Source organism: Salvelinus alpinus, chromosome 20, assembly GCF_045679555.1.
Source record: "Salvelinus alpinus chromosome 20, SLU_Salpinus.1, whole genome shotgun sequence".
Taxonomy (NCBI): domain Eukaryota; kingdom Metazoa; phylum Chordata; class Actinopteri; order Salmoniformes; family Salmonidae; genus Salvelinus; species Salvelinus alpinus.
Genome location: NC_092105.1, coordinates 39,785,739 through 39,801,135, shown reverse-complemented (window position 1 = coordinate 39,801,135; position 15,397 = coordinate 39,785,739). Strand labels below are relative to the sequence as shown.

The window sequence follows — 15,397 nt, the reverse complement described above, 5'->3', positions numbered from 1 at the left end:
AATAATTACAGCGTGAGCCCAGGCCTGGGAATATGTTAGGGACAGGCATCTCATCTAGATAACCTCTTTCTGAAGAGGAAGTTAAATTGACCAGAAGGCAATAGAGGAAAATTATTTTCATTTCCTTTTGTGTGGCTGGCTTTGAGATCACGAAAATAACGATAAAAAATAAAATGTAAATTTTTCTATAACCACGAATTCGAGTTTAAGAATAAACAGCTTAGAAAAGACAACGTATTATAGCCTATATTTTGCATTTAATATGTGAACTTTTAAATGAAGCCAACAGGCAAAATAAAACAGGGCTATTATTATATAACCGAACGTTCATGATAAATTAATACAACCTTCAGTTAAAAGTGTATGTTTATTTTTTTATAAAATGGCGGTTTATTTGCAGTGACTTTATGTTCTTTTTTTTCTTCAGAAAAAATGTTTTAGTTATTTTGCCGCATAGGCACACTAAGTAAATTACAGTTTTCTTGTGGGCAAATGTAATATTTTCATTACACTTTAGTGAATTTGAAATTCGATCAATTTTCATAACGACGGAAATAACTATTAATCTGTAATTCATGAGCATAGTTTGCTATTTTATGGCTACAAAATGGCGTTAAATTCAACACGAGTTAAGTGCGTCAAAATGCTTCGGGAAGAGAGACGCTTGGGGTTGCGGACAGTAAAGTGCTGCCATTTATCGCTTTGTTACTTTTCCATGGAATTCCCTCTCGCTGAGCATTAGGCAGAAGTCATCTTTGTTTTCAAGCCACAATCAAAGAGAACCAGTGAGACTTTACGGGACACGGAAAACATCTCACTGCTCAAGGCCTCGGGCGACTCTCCTCTTGTCTCCAGGATTTAAAAAAATGTCCACCACTCACTATGGAAGGTCACAAAAAATACTTGTATTGTGATAATGATAAAATAACAATGAATCAAACCAATTGGCATAGGTCTACAGTATTTAGGTGCACACCTCGCGGCATCATTGCAAAAGGTTAAATGGTCTGTCTATACAGAACATACAAATCTGAAGCGACTGAAATAAAATAAAACATGCAAGAAATTCTCGATTTTAATTTTCCTGATCAGGAATTCTTAACAAATCATATCGACACAGGAGTTATTGTTATTTCTTTGCCATAAAATATATGGCTCCAAAACAAATAGGAAGTCGTATGTTACACAGTCCAATGTCAAATGAACCCCGATGACCTCATCGTTTCTTCTGTTTTGTCCATCATGATGATAATGTCATGCAAGTAATGCAACAAGTAATCTCTAAAGGCCGATAGGCGCGCAATGTTGCGTAAATCATGCACTGGGTTTTGCAGAAAGAGTACAGTTCCATGCATTGATCTCGATTCAGAATTAAGTATTCAGTATTAAATATTTGAAACAAACTTGATGTCTCCACACTAATCACTTACGCAGACCTAATCGTATGCATGGCATAATGAACAATCATAGATTGATTGTCATTAGTCAACCATGCTCCCGCTTAGGCCACTTCCAGAAGACCACTTTGAAACAAGCCTACATAATTAAGCTAGACTTGTAACACATGTAATGAAGAACGGTCACAACCATGTGAGCACAGTTTACTATTTTTAAAGTTCGAGTTGCAATAATATTTTTTTATAGTATTGTGAAGATGGTTCTCTGGACTAAAGTGACAACCATGAATAATAGTGCATGCAAGACATTCATTTGTTCAATAATCTGAGAAATGCAAAATATTTCTGTGGTTCAAGTTATTTTAGGTCTACTGCTGCCCTCTAGTGGATGAAAATAAGAACTATTTGAGGAGCAGGGGTGTAATCACTAGTCCTAACAGTAGCAAAATGGAACATTTTGAACAGTTTCTATTGGTCAAATTCAGCTAGGCCCCTTTCCGTTTCATTCCGTTTGCTTCTGCTCAACATTTTGCAACAGAATCGGCATAATGAATACGCCCCTGCACTCACTTTACCGTGGCAGCCAACTAGCAAGCAACACCAAAACATGGTGTTACTAAAACTTTGGTTTCTATGTGTTTGTTTAATAAGTGGGCCCACCAAGAAAAATGTACATATTAACAATAGCATCATAAAACCTTCAAAACATTACACTTTCGTGTCAAAAATGTTTACATCAGCAAAATAAAATGGTATCACTGGCCCACTTTGTAAGATTGTCTACTCTCACAGTTCAGTGCTTTCTCTCAGCTCTCCCTCTGGCTCTTTTCTCATTCTCCCTCCCCTCTCTCCCCCTCCCTCCATCTAGGATCCTACTCCTCCCTTTGCCTCCCCTCTCTCTCCCTCCCTCCATAGAGGATCCTACTCCTCGCTTTGCGGCTGCTTTATTCTTTGCTCCATCTCTGCTACTACTTCTATCTATCTCTCTTCTACCGTTTGCCTCATCTCTACTGTGAACCTTGTCTTTATATCTCTCTCCTTCTGCTTCTATCTGGGCCAGGCTGGGAGCTGCTGCTGGTTCTCTGCCTCTCCCTGCTGTCGTGTCTCATCTCTACTGTTTCTTTCTCCTCTCTGGTATCATCTTTGTGCTGTTTCTGTCTGGAGGTTGGGCCTGGTCTTACTCTTGACTCATCCATCACTCTCAGTGTTGTCATCACGACAGGAGTCCTGTCTCTTGCCCTTCTTCTTTCTCTTCTGACTCTTAGTCACTGCTGCTACTTTCACTGGAGCTGTCAGTCAGTCACTGCTGCTACTTTCACTAGAGCTGTCAGTCAGTCACTGCTGCTACTTTCACTAGAGCTGTCAGTCAGTCACTGCTGCTACTTTCACTAGAGCTGTCAGTCTGATTCACTGCTGCTACTTTCACTGGAGCTGTCAGTCTGAGTCACTGCTGCTACTTACTGCTGCTACTTTCACTGGAGCTGTCAGTCAGTCACTGCTGCTACTTTCACTAGAGCTGTCAGTCAGTCACTGCTGCTACTTTCACTAGAGCTGTCAGTCTGTCACTCCTGCTACTTTCACTAGAGCTGTCAGTCAGTCACTGCTGCTACTTTCACTAGAGCTGTCAGTCTGTCACTCCTGCTACTTTCACTAGAGCTGTCAGTCAGTCACTGCTGCTACTTTCACTAGAGCTGTCAGTCTGAGTCACTGCTGCTACTTTCACTAGAGCTGTCAGTCTGAGTCACTGCTGCTACTTTCACTAGAGCTGTCAGTCTGATTCACTGCTGCTACTTTCACTAGAGCTGTCAGTCAGTCACTGCTGCTACTTTCACTAGAGCTGTCAGTCAGTCACTGCTGCTACTTTCACTAGAGCTGTCAGTCTGTCACTGCTGCTACTTTCACTAGAGCTGTCAGTCTGTCACTCCTGCTACTTTCACTAGAGCTGTCAGTCAGTCACTGCTGCTACTTTCACTAGAGCTGTCAGTCAGTCACTGCTGCTACTTTCATTAGAGCTGTCAGTCTGTCACTGCTGCTACTTTCACTAGAGCTGTCAGTCAGTCACTGCTGCTACTTTCACTAGAGCTGTCAGTCAGTCACTGCTGCTACTTTCACTAGAGCTGTCAGTCAGTCACTGCTGCTACTTTCACTAGAGCTGTCAGTCAGTCACTGCTGCTACTTTCATTAGAGCTGTCAGTCTGTCACTCCTGCTACTTTCATTAGAGCTGTCACTACTATCACAGTTCTTCTTCTGATTTCCTTCACTCTTCTTTTGTAGACGGTCAAGATTCCTTTAAAATGAAAACAATTTGTTATATTCGTAGTTCATGTTTATTTTTTTTGTTGTCTTATTTTACAATAAGCATATCTTATTTTACAATAAGCATATTATATTCAAAACAACTAAACGTAGGAATGGTGGTGCTCTCCTACCTGAGGAGCTTCTCTTTCTGTTTAGTGGTCAACGACTTCAGGAATTCAACCTCAGGATCCTCCTCTTCTTCATTGACAACATACTCCTATAGCATAAACACAATTAGTAATAAATCAAACAATGAACATTTTAAAAAGCATGCATCAAACGCTAAAAAAACATGAATAAAGACGTCACAAATGGTTAGAAGTGAAGCAAGTAAGAGCAGAATAACCTCTGATTTCTGTTTGAGGGGAGATTATTGGGGGGGGGGGGTTAAACTATATACTGCTACATCTGGTGTTGCAACACTCCTATAATTTTAGCAGTTAGTCTCATCACATCTGCCCAATTGACTAAACTTGCAGCGACTGGAAGAGCTCGGTGGTTTACTCTGATAATTGGCCATTTTGCAGCAATCACATTTAGACCGGGGATCTGCCATGGATATTGTTGGTCTTTTTCTTCATGCGGGGAAGAAGAACAGAAGATTACCTGCGATGGATCACAAACAGTAGAATTTCTTCCAAGGACACATTTCTTCAGGGCAAACCCACTGTTTCACATCTCTGCCATTAACTCGGAGGGGTGCATCGACGGACCTGTTAACACAAATCATAGCCTCAAAGTCCCATTGACGTCTGTCCACATCCGCCACTGCTTCCACAGTGGGGAATTCAGGGCCGGCTTTGTTAACAGAAAGGGACACCAAATCAACTCACTCGTCTTCAGGCTGAGCAAATCATACAATATCATTCTCCCAAAGCAGTGGTTAGGGGAATCAGAATACACAATAAATGCATTTTTCTCCCAGCACAGGAGGGGCTCCATTATCGCCCTCCACCATCAACTCCATGCGCAGGACTCTCCCTCTGTAAACATTACTTTACTACTTCACTTCCTAATTGTAGGAGTCAGAACCAGCTCCACTCTGGAAGTTCTACAGGACACCAGGAGTGATGGCAACTACTGCTACAAGTATAGAGTTACCACAAATATCCAATGTAATACTGAATGCCCATTCTATTGGGACACATTATTATTGCAATTTGTCTGCAATAGCTGCATCATAAGTTCTTTATTCAAATTATTTAAAAGTCAGTGCAAAAATAAAAAGGAGGATTTTATGGTTGAGAATGAAAATATGAAGAAAAAAAACTTGATAACATTTAGTTTAAAATAAACCATTAGCTACATCTGTGAAATATTATTTTGAATTACCATTCTACTTTTTTCCTCTATTCATCCAGGTAGGTCAGATTATTATTTGTACCTGCTTTCTCTGTGGGCGCAGCGCTGGCATTGATCCCAGACAGGCCACTGTCTGTATTCACACGGCCCTATTTGTGACACATGATGCATCTCACATTGCGCACCTGAGAATCACAGGTCATTAGACTGGACTTAAATCCATTCATTCCATCACTTATAACACCTCCCATACAACCTAATTGCGATGACAACAAGCAAAGCATATATACTACCCAGACACCTGCCATAATGTAAATAAACACATCGTTATCCCGAGTTAGAGATCATCCTTTGACTTTAGCACCACCAAGTGTCAAATGCCAACACATGTATTATCAATATTTAGCACATGTATTATCAATAATTAGCCTAGCAATGAGGGTAATCACATGTAACAGTAGATTGTCATGAATAGGTATGTCATAAGTTAATTCAACATAAATGGGAAAAATGCACAATATTAATTTACGCAAAAGTTTACTAGCCATGACATCCTTGGCATACCTAAAAAGATGAAAGCGAAAGTATCACCAAATGCAAAGGTAACCTCTAATAGTAGGACTCAAGTCATCTGAATATTTATGTTGATCAACACAATTAGCTACTTACTTCTCGAGGGGACGTCTTTTGCCACTCAAACTTGTATTCTGATTCTCCTTCCTGTAAAATAATATAAAAATGTAACATTTTGAACAATAATAAACTAACACATGCCTTTCAATCTACAACATTTACCAAACTAGCAATGCTTGCTTTGAGAAACAAGTATGCAACTGTGAACAAGTGAGGGACTCTTATTAAACATTGTACCTCCTTGGTCTCCCCTTCTCAGTAGACTGCAGAGTGTGGGTGGAAGGAGTGCAGTATTATGGTTTGATTTGCATTATTCAGTATGGTAAAGATGCAAGATGGATGTAGTTACCTTTGTCTGCCCCAGATGGAGCTTCATACATGAAGTTGAGACCATTCTTCACACGATCATCTCCCATCAACAGTCTATGAGAAAGGTTTTAACAACACAAAAGCCAGACAATGGTTATATCTGTTATATGATAAATTAGAGCTGTGATTTTACACAAAACAAAATATATGGTCGAAGCACGGGACATGCGTTCGCGTTCGGAGGAGGCAGTGTAGCAATCCTAGTTAATTATATTTTAGCAATAAGGCCCGAAGGGGTGTGGTATATGGCCAATATACCACGGCTAAGGGCTGTTCTTATGCAACACGCAAAGCGGAGTACCTGGACACAGCCCTTAGCCGTGGTATATTGGCCATATATCACAAACCCCAGTGGTGCCTTATTGCTATTATAAAACTGTTTACCAACGTAATTAGAGCAGTAAAAATAAGTGTTTTGTCATACCCGTGGTATACGTTCTGATATACCACGGCTATCAGGCAATCAGAATTCAGGGCTCGAACCACCCAGTTTATAATATACATTATTCCCAACAAGTGGGGCAACCCAGCTTAAATGGCGCGATGCGTTGGGTGTTTGCCTTTTACACCTGCGACCCGAGTTTGCCTCCGTTCGCTACAATATCTTTCAGTGGGGAAATTATGAGAGACGAATAAAAAGTCCTATGTAAAGGCATAAATGGAACAATGGAGATCAACTGTATCTGGAACATCTGCAACCAACTGTTAGCTAGCTAAACTAGCTACTGTAGATTTATTCCCATACTCTCTGCCCCACACAAACAAACACTTGACCATACACTGGACATTGCTTAACTGAGATTTCAATCCGAAATAATCTGTTGATTTCAGTTTGCGAGGAAGGCTAGGCTAGAACAAATATTTAGCCACCCACTTTTTTTTATATTTGACTTCGATGCGGGATGGAAAATCTTTCATGCACTTACAATTAGCAAATTACTTCCCAATGGCTGAAGAATGATTAGTTAGGGGATTCAAAGCGAAATGTTGGCTAGCTGGCGATGACAAAAACAAAACAACGTGGTTCAAATCTTTATCCGGGTCAGCTCTGTGCGTGACCTCTGACGTAACACCAACAACACTGAAGCGTTCACAACATTCATTAATTGCGGACTTGTGAATTCTGGTAAATAACTAAATAAACTGAAAGTAAAAACGAACGGGGGGACATGTAAAAATTATATTGTCGTCTACAATTTGTGATCCAGTACTTGGCTGCAGCGACAGGAAACAAGCACCAAACTGAAATCAACAGATTATTTCGGATTGAAATCTCAGTTAAGCAATGTCCAGTGTATGGTCAAGTGTTTGTTTGTGTGGGGCGGAGAGTATGGGAAGAGAGTGCCGAGGACGAGGAGGCCCTTGGCATGGATTTTGTCAAGTGAATACCTGCCAGCTGAGCTCCAAAAGTATTGGGATAGTGATTTTTGTTGTTGTTTTGGCTCTGTACTTCAGCACTTTGGATTTGAAATGATACAATGACTATGAGGAGATAAAGGACAGACTGTCAGATTTAATTTGAGGATATTTTCATACATATCGGGTGAACCGTTTAGAAATTACAACACTTTTTGTGCATAGTCCCCCCATTTTAGGGGACCAAAAGTATTGGGGGCAAATTGACTTACATGTGTGTTAAAGTAGTCAAAAGTTTAGTATTTGGTCCCATATTCATAGCACCCAAAAATTACATCAAGCTTGTGACTATATTTTTTTGTTGAATGCATTTGCTGTTTGTTTTGGTTGTGTTTCAGATGATTTTGTTCCCAATAGAAAGTAATGGTAAATAATGTACTGTGTCACTTTTATTTTAAAATAAAAATAGAATATGTTTCTAAACACTTCTACATTTATGTGGATTCTGCCATGATTATGAATAATCCTGAATGAATTGTGAATAATGATGAGTGAGAGAGTTACAGACAAATATCAGGACACGGTAACCTCTTTACCATTACAATATTTTTTTAATATATATTTTTTTATTTAACCTTTATTTTAACCAGGTAGGACAGTTGAGAACAAGTTCTCATTTACAACTGCGACCTGGCCAAGATAAAGCAAAGCAGTGCGACACAAACAACAATACAGAGTTACACATGAAACAATAACAGGGGATGTTAAAAAATAAATCAGGGGGGGGTATGGTATTTCTGCATCTGTAACTTTCTCACTCATCATCATTCACGATTCATTCAGGATGATCAGTAATCATGGTTACATCCACATGAATGTAGCAGTGTTTAGAAACATATTCTATTCTTATTTACAATAAAAGTGACTTCAAAATGCCACAATACATTATTAACCATTCATTTCTATTGGGCACAAAATAATCTGAAACACAACCAAAAGAAACAGCAAATGCATCCAACAAATTAGTAGTCACAAGCTTCATGTAGTTATTGCATGCTATGAAATGAGACCAAATATTAACCTTTTGACTACTGTAATACACATTTAAGTGAATTTGTTCCAATACTTTTGGTCCCCTAAAATGGGGTGACTATGTACAAAAAGTGCTGTAATTGCTAAACAGTTCACCCGATATGGATGAAAACACCCTCAAATTAAAGCTGCTTGTCTGCACTTTAACCTGTCCCATGTGAATCAGTTGGTAGAGCATGGCATTTGCAGCACCAAGGTTGTGGGTTCGATTCCCACGGGGGACCAGTGTGGAAAACAACAATGAAAATGTATGCAATCGCTCTGGATAAGAGCATCTGCTAAATTACTAAAGTGTAAATGTAACCTCATAGTCATGATCATTTCAAAGTGTTGGGAGTACAGAGCCAAAACAACAACAAAAATACGGTGCAGTGTATGTTCCTGTCTGTAGTTGTCATTCTTCAACTAAGTATTGCTCCGGTATTTGTTAATTATTGCTTGTAAAATAAAAATGCATTGCACTATGAAGCAAATAATGGGGACAAGGTTGCAAAGAATGAGGACTCATCAATGTGATGGGTATGTCTTTGCACACTTGGTCTGGAGAGAGCTGAGACTGCTCAGAAGGCTGAGCTGCTGGAGAAATTGCATGGAGGAAACCGCATGGACGACCAGTCTGGCTTTGCCTACCACAATAGCTTCCTCATCTAAGACAAGACTGAGGCCTGGATGATTGAGACGTCTGGGAAGTACTGGGCAGCAGAGAGAGTGGAAGGTTATTAGCTATCAGGGTTTGAGTTTTCCCAACTTGAAAACTTGCAGACTGAGCAATAAGAGTTTTGTTGTTGATAATATGTTGTATCCTTTATATCGTAATATCTCCAATCAGTACTCAATAACAACCAAGATAGACAAGGAACACCCTGGGAGTATGCCAAGAGCCAAGGCTGGTGGGATGGGAAGGCCCAGTTCAGTTTCGCTGAGACGTACTCTTTCATGACTACAGCCAGAAGAGACCTCTGGCAGCCCTTACTGCGAAGTGCAGAACCTACTGGAGAAAAGTAAAGGTTAGTTGGTTAAATATGAAGATTATGTACGTCTTTAGGTTTAGTTGTTTGAGTCAAGCGTAGAAGAATTGAGTTTGATGAGATAATTTGAAACAGCATTGAATCCATATAGCTTGCGAACTATTGATAATGAATCTGAGTATTTAGGACATATCACTGCTGAGACAATGATGGATATCCTAAGGGACAAGGAGAGTGGCATAAACATGGAGGATATTTTCATGACAACAGGAAGCATGGTGTCTGTCGTACTAACAGACCCCAACCTGCCGGGGGTGCACAGCATCACTGGAACTCCTGACCCTGAGAGGTACAGTATGGAGCTGGCCACACACCCTACCTAGCAATGTTATTGTACCATTTCAAGTTTATGCAAATGTATGTAAATTAAGGATCCTTTCTTACCATGACGTTAGCTAATATGGTGACTACAATTGTAGGCTGTGTGTAGTGGTTATGATATGAAGGTTGGTCTTGGAAAGTATTTTTTTGCCTGGTCACATGTGTTGTGTATGGAAGTCCACAAGAAAGGGAAAAGGTGGGAGGTAGAGAGCGCATAGACACGAGAAGAAATTATTCTGTTTGTATGTGGCTGCTATAACAGTGAACTGTGTTTGCATGTGATCAGGGGTGTATTCATTCCACTGAAAAACCTTTCTTAAATGGAAGCAAACGGAACGGGATAAACATAACTGTATACAGTTGAAGTCGGAAGTTTACATACACTTAGGTTGGAGTCATTAAAACTCGTTTTTCAACCACTCCACACATTTCTTGTTAACAAACTATAATTTTGGCAAGTCGGTTAGGACATTTACTTTGTGCATGACACAAGACATTTTCCAACAATTGTTTACAGACAGATTATTTCACTTATAACTCACTTAATCACAATTCCAGTGGGTCAGAAGTTTACATACACTAAGTTGACTGTGCCTTTACACAGCTTGGAAAATTCCAGAAAATGATGTCATGGCTTTAGATGCTTCTGATAGGCTAATTGACATAATTTGAGTCAATTGGAGGTGTACCTGTGGATGTATTTCAAGGCCTACCTTCAAACTCAGTGCGTCTTTGCTTGACATCATGTGAAAATCAAAAGAAATCAGCCAAGACCTCAGAAAAAAATTGTAGACCATTACAAGTCTGGTTCATCCTTGGGAGCAATTTCCAAACGCCTGAAGGTACCTTGTGAAGATGCTGGAGGAAACAGGTACAAAAGTATCTATATCCACAGTAAAACAAGTCCTATATCGACATAACCTGAAAGGCCGCTCAGCAAGGAAGAAGCTACTGCTCCAAAACCCCCATAAAAAAGCTAGACTACGGTTTGCAACTGCACATGGGGACAAAGATCGTACTTTTTGGAGAAATGTCCTCTGGTCTGATGAAACAAAAATAGAATTGTTTGGACATAATGACCATTGTTATGTTTGGAGGAAAAAGGGGGAGGCTTGCAAGTCGAAGAACACCATCCCAACCGTGAAGCACGGGGGTGGCAGCATCATGTTGTGGGGGTGCTTTGCTGCAGGAGGGACTGGTGCACTTCACAAAATAGATGGCATCATGAGGCAGGAAATTCTGTGGATATATTGAAGCAACATCTCAAGACATCAGTCAGGAAGTTAAAGCTTGGTCGCAAATGGGTCTTCCAAATGGACAATAACCCCAAGCATACTTCCAAAGTTGTGGCAAAATGGCTTAAGGACAACAAAGTCAAGGACCTGTGCACTTACGTTGTAAACTTTCATTCATAAGCTAGGTTGTAGCAACCTCATGATGGGTATTGGGAAAATGAGTGTCATGTCGTAACCTAAACCTATCAATGTTATATTTAGCTGGGTGAATGGAATATGAATGAGTCATCCAATATGCTGTGATAGAAATAAGGCCACGATCATAAAAAAATTATTGTCATCTCTGATCTTAAACGACACCGACCGCCACTGGTTTACAGTTAAGATCGGTCTTTAATATCTAAAATGACCAATGGTTGTTTCAAGACCAACTCCTGTATGTCGCACTATGCAAAATAATACACTTAGTATACGAAACATTAGTAGTGGAGGGAAGAGCTTGGCCTTGTTTAACCATTGAGCAATTTACTGAGTGATTTGTATAGGTTTATTTGAAGTAAAAAGACAGGACATCTTTTCATTGTCAAATTCTGTCTTCAGGCATCCTGTGCCACCCTGAAAGGCCCTGCAGGAAGAGCCACACACACACTTTACCACAACATGTATCCATCAGTTCTGTTTTAACCCAGTATAAAAGGAATCGAATATGCCAGAGGTGCAATACAGCAGTTTATTTGTAAAAAAAAACAGGCTGGGAATCATAGAAGAACATGCCTCATTAGTTAGCTTCAAAGTGCATGATACCGTACATTCTCTTTTAGTCAAGTGACATGAAAAAATTTAAAGACAAACCATCATTCAAACATTCATAATGCCAAACAAGGTGAATACATGGCTCAATTACCGTAATAAGCACAATCCCATTAAGGAAAAAGTAACTTGACTCCAAAATAACTCCAGTAATAAAGAATATTGCATTTCATCTGGCACATTCGGTTTTGTACTCTTTTTCTCTCAACAAACCTAAAACCAAAACAAACTGGAATTATAGTTGTGTATTTAAAAAAAACAATATATATATTCTTTGAGCCAAGAATCATTAAAATAAGTTAACAAGGCATCAGTAAACATGTTGTCCCCCATGAATGATGCAGAAATAAAAAAATATTGAATGGGCGGAGCTTATAAACGTAAACTTTTTCAGGACCCGGTCTTTCAAAGATAATTCGTAAAAATCCAAATAACTTCACAGATCTTCATTGTAAAGGGTTTAAACACTGTTTCCCATGCTTGTTCAATGAACCATAAACAAATAAATGAACATGCACCTGTGGAACGGTCGTTAAGACACTAACAGCTTACAGACGGTAGGCAATTAAGGTCACAGTTATGAAAACTAAGGACACTAAAGAGGCCTTTCTACTGACTCTGAAAAACACCAAAAGAAAGATGCCCAGGGTCCCTGCTCATCTGCGTGAACGTGCCTTAGGCATGCTGCAAGGAGACATGAGGACTGCAGATGTGGCCAGGGCAATAAATTGCAATGTCCATACTGTGAGACGCCTAAGACAGTGCTACAGGGAAACAGAACAGACAGCTGATCGTCCTCGTAGTGGCAGACCACGTGTAACACATGCAAAGGATCGTTACATCCGAACATCACACCTGCGGGACAGGTACAGGATGGCAACAACTGCCCGAGTTACACCAGGAATGCACAATCGCTCCATCAGTGCTCAGACTGTCCGCAATAGGCTGAGAGAGGCTGGACTGAGGGATTGTAGGCCTGTTGTAAGGCAGGTCCTCACCAGACATCACCGGCAACAACGTTGCCTACGGGCACAAACCCACTGTCGCTGGACCAGACAGGACTGGCAAAAAGTGGTCTTCACTGACGAGTCGCGGTTTTGTCTCAGGGGTGATGGTCAGATTTGCGTTTATCATCGAAGGAATGAGCATTACATCGAGGCCTGTACTCTGGAGCGGGATCAATTTGGAGGTGGAGGGGCCGTCATGGTCTGGGGCGGTGTGTCTCAGCATCATCGGACTGAGCTTGTTGTCATTGCAGGCAATCTCAACGCTGTGTGTTACAGGGAAGACTTCCTCATGTGGTACCCTCCCTGCAGGCTCATCCTGACATGACCCTCCAGCATGACAATGCCACCAGCCATACTGCTCGTTCTGTGCGTGATTTCCTGCAAGACAGGAATGTCAGTGTTCTGCCATGGCCAGCGAAGAGCCCGGATCTCAATCCCATTGAGCACGTCTGGGACCTGTTGAATCAGAGGGTGAGGGCTAGGGCCATTCCCCCCTAGAAATGTCCGGGAACTTGCAGGTGCCTTGGTGGAAGAGTGGGGTAACATCTCACAGCAAGAACTGGCAAATCTTGTACAGTCCATGAGGAGATGCACTGCAGTACTTAATGCAGCTGTTGGCCACACCAGATACGGACTGTTACTTTTGACCCCCCCCCCTTTGTTCAGGGACACATTATTCAATGTCTGTGGAACTTGTTCATTTTATGGTCTCAGTTGTTGAATCTTGTTAAGTTTGATGAAAATAAACGCAGTTGACAGTGAGAGGACATTTATTTTTTTGATGAGTTTAGGTCTTTACGGGAAACGTGTTGCTCATGAGGGTCTGCATAAACAGTGCCTTCAGAAAGTATTCAGACCCCTTGACTTTTTCCACATTTTGTTACGTTACAGCCTTATTCTAAAATTGTGAAGTAGTTCTTTCCCCCTCAATCAATCTACAGACAATACCCCATAATGACAAATAAAAATTTATAATTTATTAAAAATAAAAACCTTAAATATAATTTACATAAGTATTCAGACCCTTTACTCAATACTTTGTTGAAGCACCTATGGCAGCGATTACAGCCTAAAAGTATTTTTGGATATGACACTACAAGCTTGGCACACCTGTATTTGGAGAGTTTCTCCGAGTCTTCTCTGCAGATCCTCTCAAGCTCTGTCAGGTTGGATGGGGAGCGTTGCAGTACAGCTATTTTCAGGTCTCTAAAGTGATGTTCGATCGGGTTCAAGTCCAGGCTCTGGCTGGGCTACTCAAGGACATTCACAGACTAGTCCCGAAGCCACTCCTGCGTTGTCTTGGTTGAGTGCTTAGGGTCATTGTCCTGTTGGCAGGTGAACCTTCAACCCAGTCAGAAGTCCTGGAGCAGGTTTCATCAAGGATTTCTCTGTACTTTGCTCCGTTCATCTTTGCCTCGATCCTGACTAGTCTCCCAGTCCCTGCCGCTGAAAAATATCCCCACAGCATGATGCTGCCACCACCATGCTTCACCGTAGGGATGGTGGTAGGTTTCTTCCAGACGTGACGCTTGGCATTCAGGCCAAAGAGTTCAATCATGGTTTCCTTCTGACCAGAGAATATTGTTTCTCATGGTCTGAGAGTCCTTTAGGTGCCTTTTGGCAAACTCTTAAGCGGGTTGTCATGTGTCTTTTACTGAGGAGTGGCTTCCGTCTTGCCACTCTACCATAAAGGCCTGATTGGTGGAGTGCTGCAGACGGTTGTCCTTCTGGAAGGTTCTCCCATCTCCACAGAGGAACTCTAGAGCTCTGTCAGAGTGACCATTGGGTTCTTGGTCACCTCCCTGACCAAGGCCCTTCTCCCCCTATTGCTCAGTTTGCTCTGACATGCACTGTCAACTGTGGGACCTTATATAGACAGGTGTGTGTATTTCCAAATCATGTCCAATCAATAGAATTTACCACAGGTGGACTCCGATCAAGTTGTAGAAGCATCTCAAGGATGAACAATAGAAACAGGATGCATCTGAGCTCAATTTCGAGTCTGATAGCAAAGGGTCTAAATACTTATGTAAATAAGGTATTTCTGTTTAATTTGAATACATTTTCAAAAAATAACTGTTTTTGCTTAGTCATTATGGGGTACTGTGTGTAGATTGCTGAGGAAATTGTTTTATTTAGTTCATTGTAGAATAAGGCTGTAACTTAACAAAATGTGGAAAAAATCAAGGGGTCTGAATACTTTCCGAAGGCACTGCATGTACAAAATGACGGGACAGGAGATATGCTTGTTCAAAGTTCTCAGTTAATGACTACAGCTCCCCCCTTGGGCCAATTAGTGTAATTTTGTAAATGCCAGGTCTCTATGGCAAGATGCATCATTCATCCAAGTTTCGTCAAAATCACCCAATGGTGTCCGAGATATCGCTTGTGACTAATAATGGAACGGACGGAGATATCAAACAATACAATTCTGCGTCCCTAAAATGTGACATTATTCAAATATATTAAAAATAGATCTAGCTGCCATATGTATTTTAAGTTATAAATTATGGCCAAATTAAGGGTATTTAGAATACACAGCAGCATG

The 15,397-nt window shown here is 40.7% G+C and overlaps 1 long non-coding RNA gene across 2 annotated transcripts; it reads right to left on the bottom strand.

Annotated features, from left to right (window-relative positions):
* Positions 1 to 2,390: 2,390 nt before the first annotated feature.
* Positions 2,391 to 7,104, bottom strand: LOC139546859 (uncharacterized). 2 transcript variants are annotated; one of them, XR_011669277.1, is made up of 7 exons: positions 6,927 to 7,104; positions 5,981 to 6,054; positions 5,668 to 5,718; positions 5,081 to 5,183; positions 4,303 to 4,409; positions 3,828 to 3,913; positions 2,391 to 3,685 (listed from the first exon to the last, which is right to left on the bottom strand). It is a non-coding gene; the product is annotated as an uncharacterized lncRNA (long non-coding RNA). The 2 variants fall into 2 exon arrangements; XR_011669278.1 differs by having other exon boundaries at positions 6,875 to 7,006.
* Between the last annotated feature and the right edge of the window lie 8,293 nt (positions 7,105 to 15,397).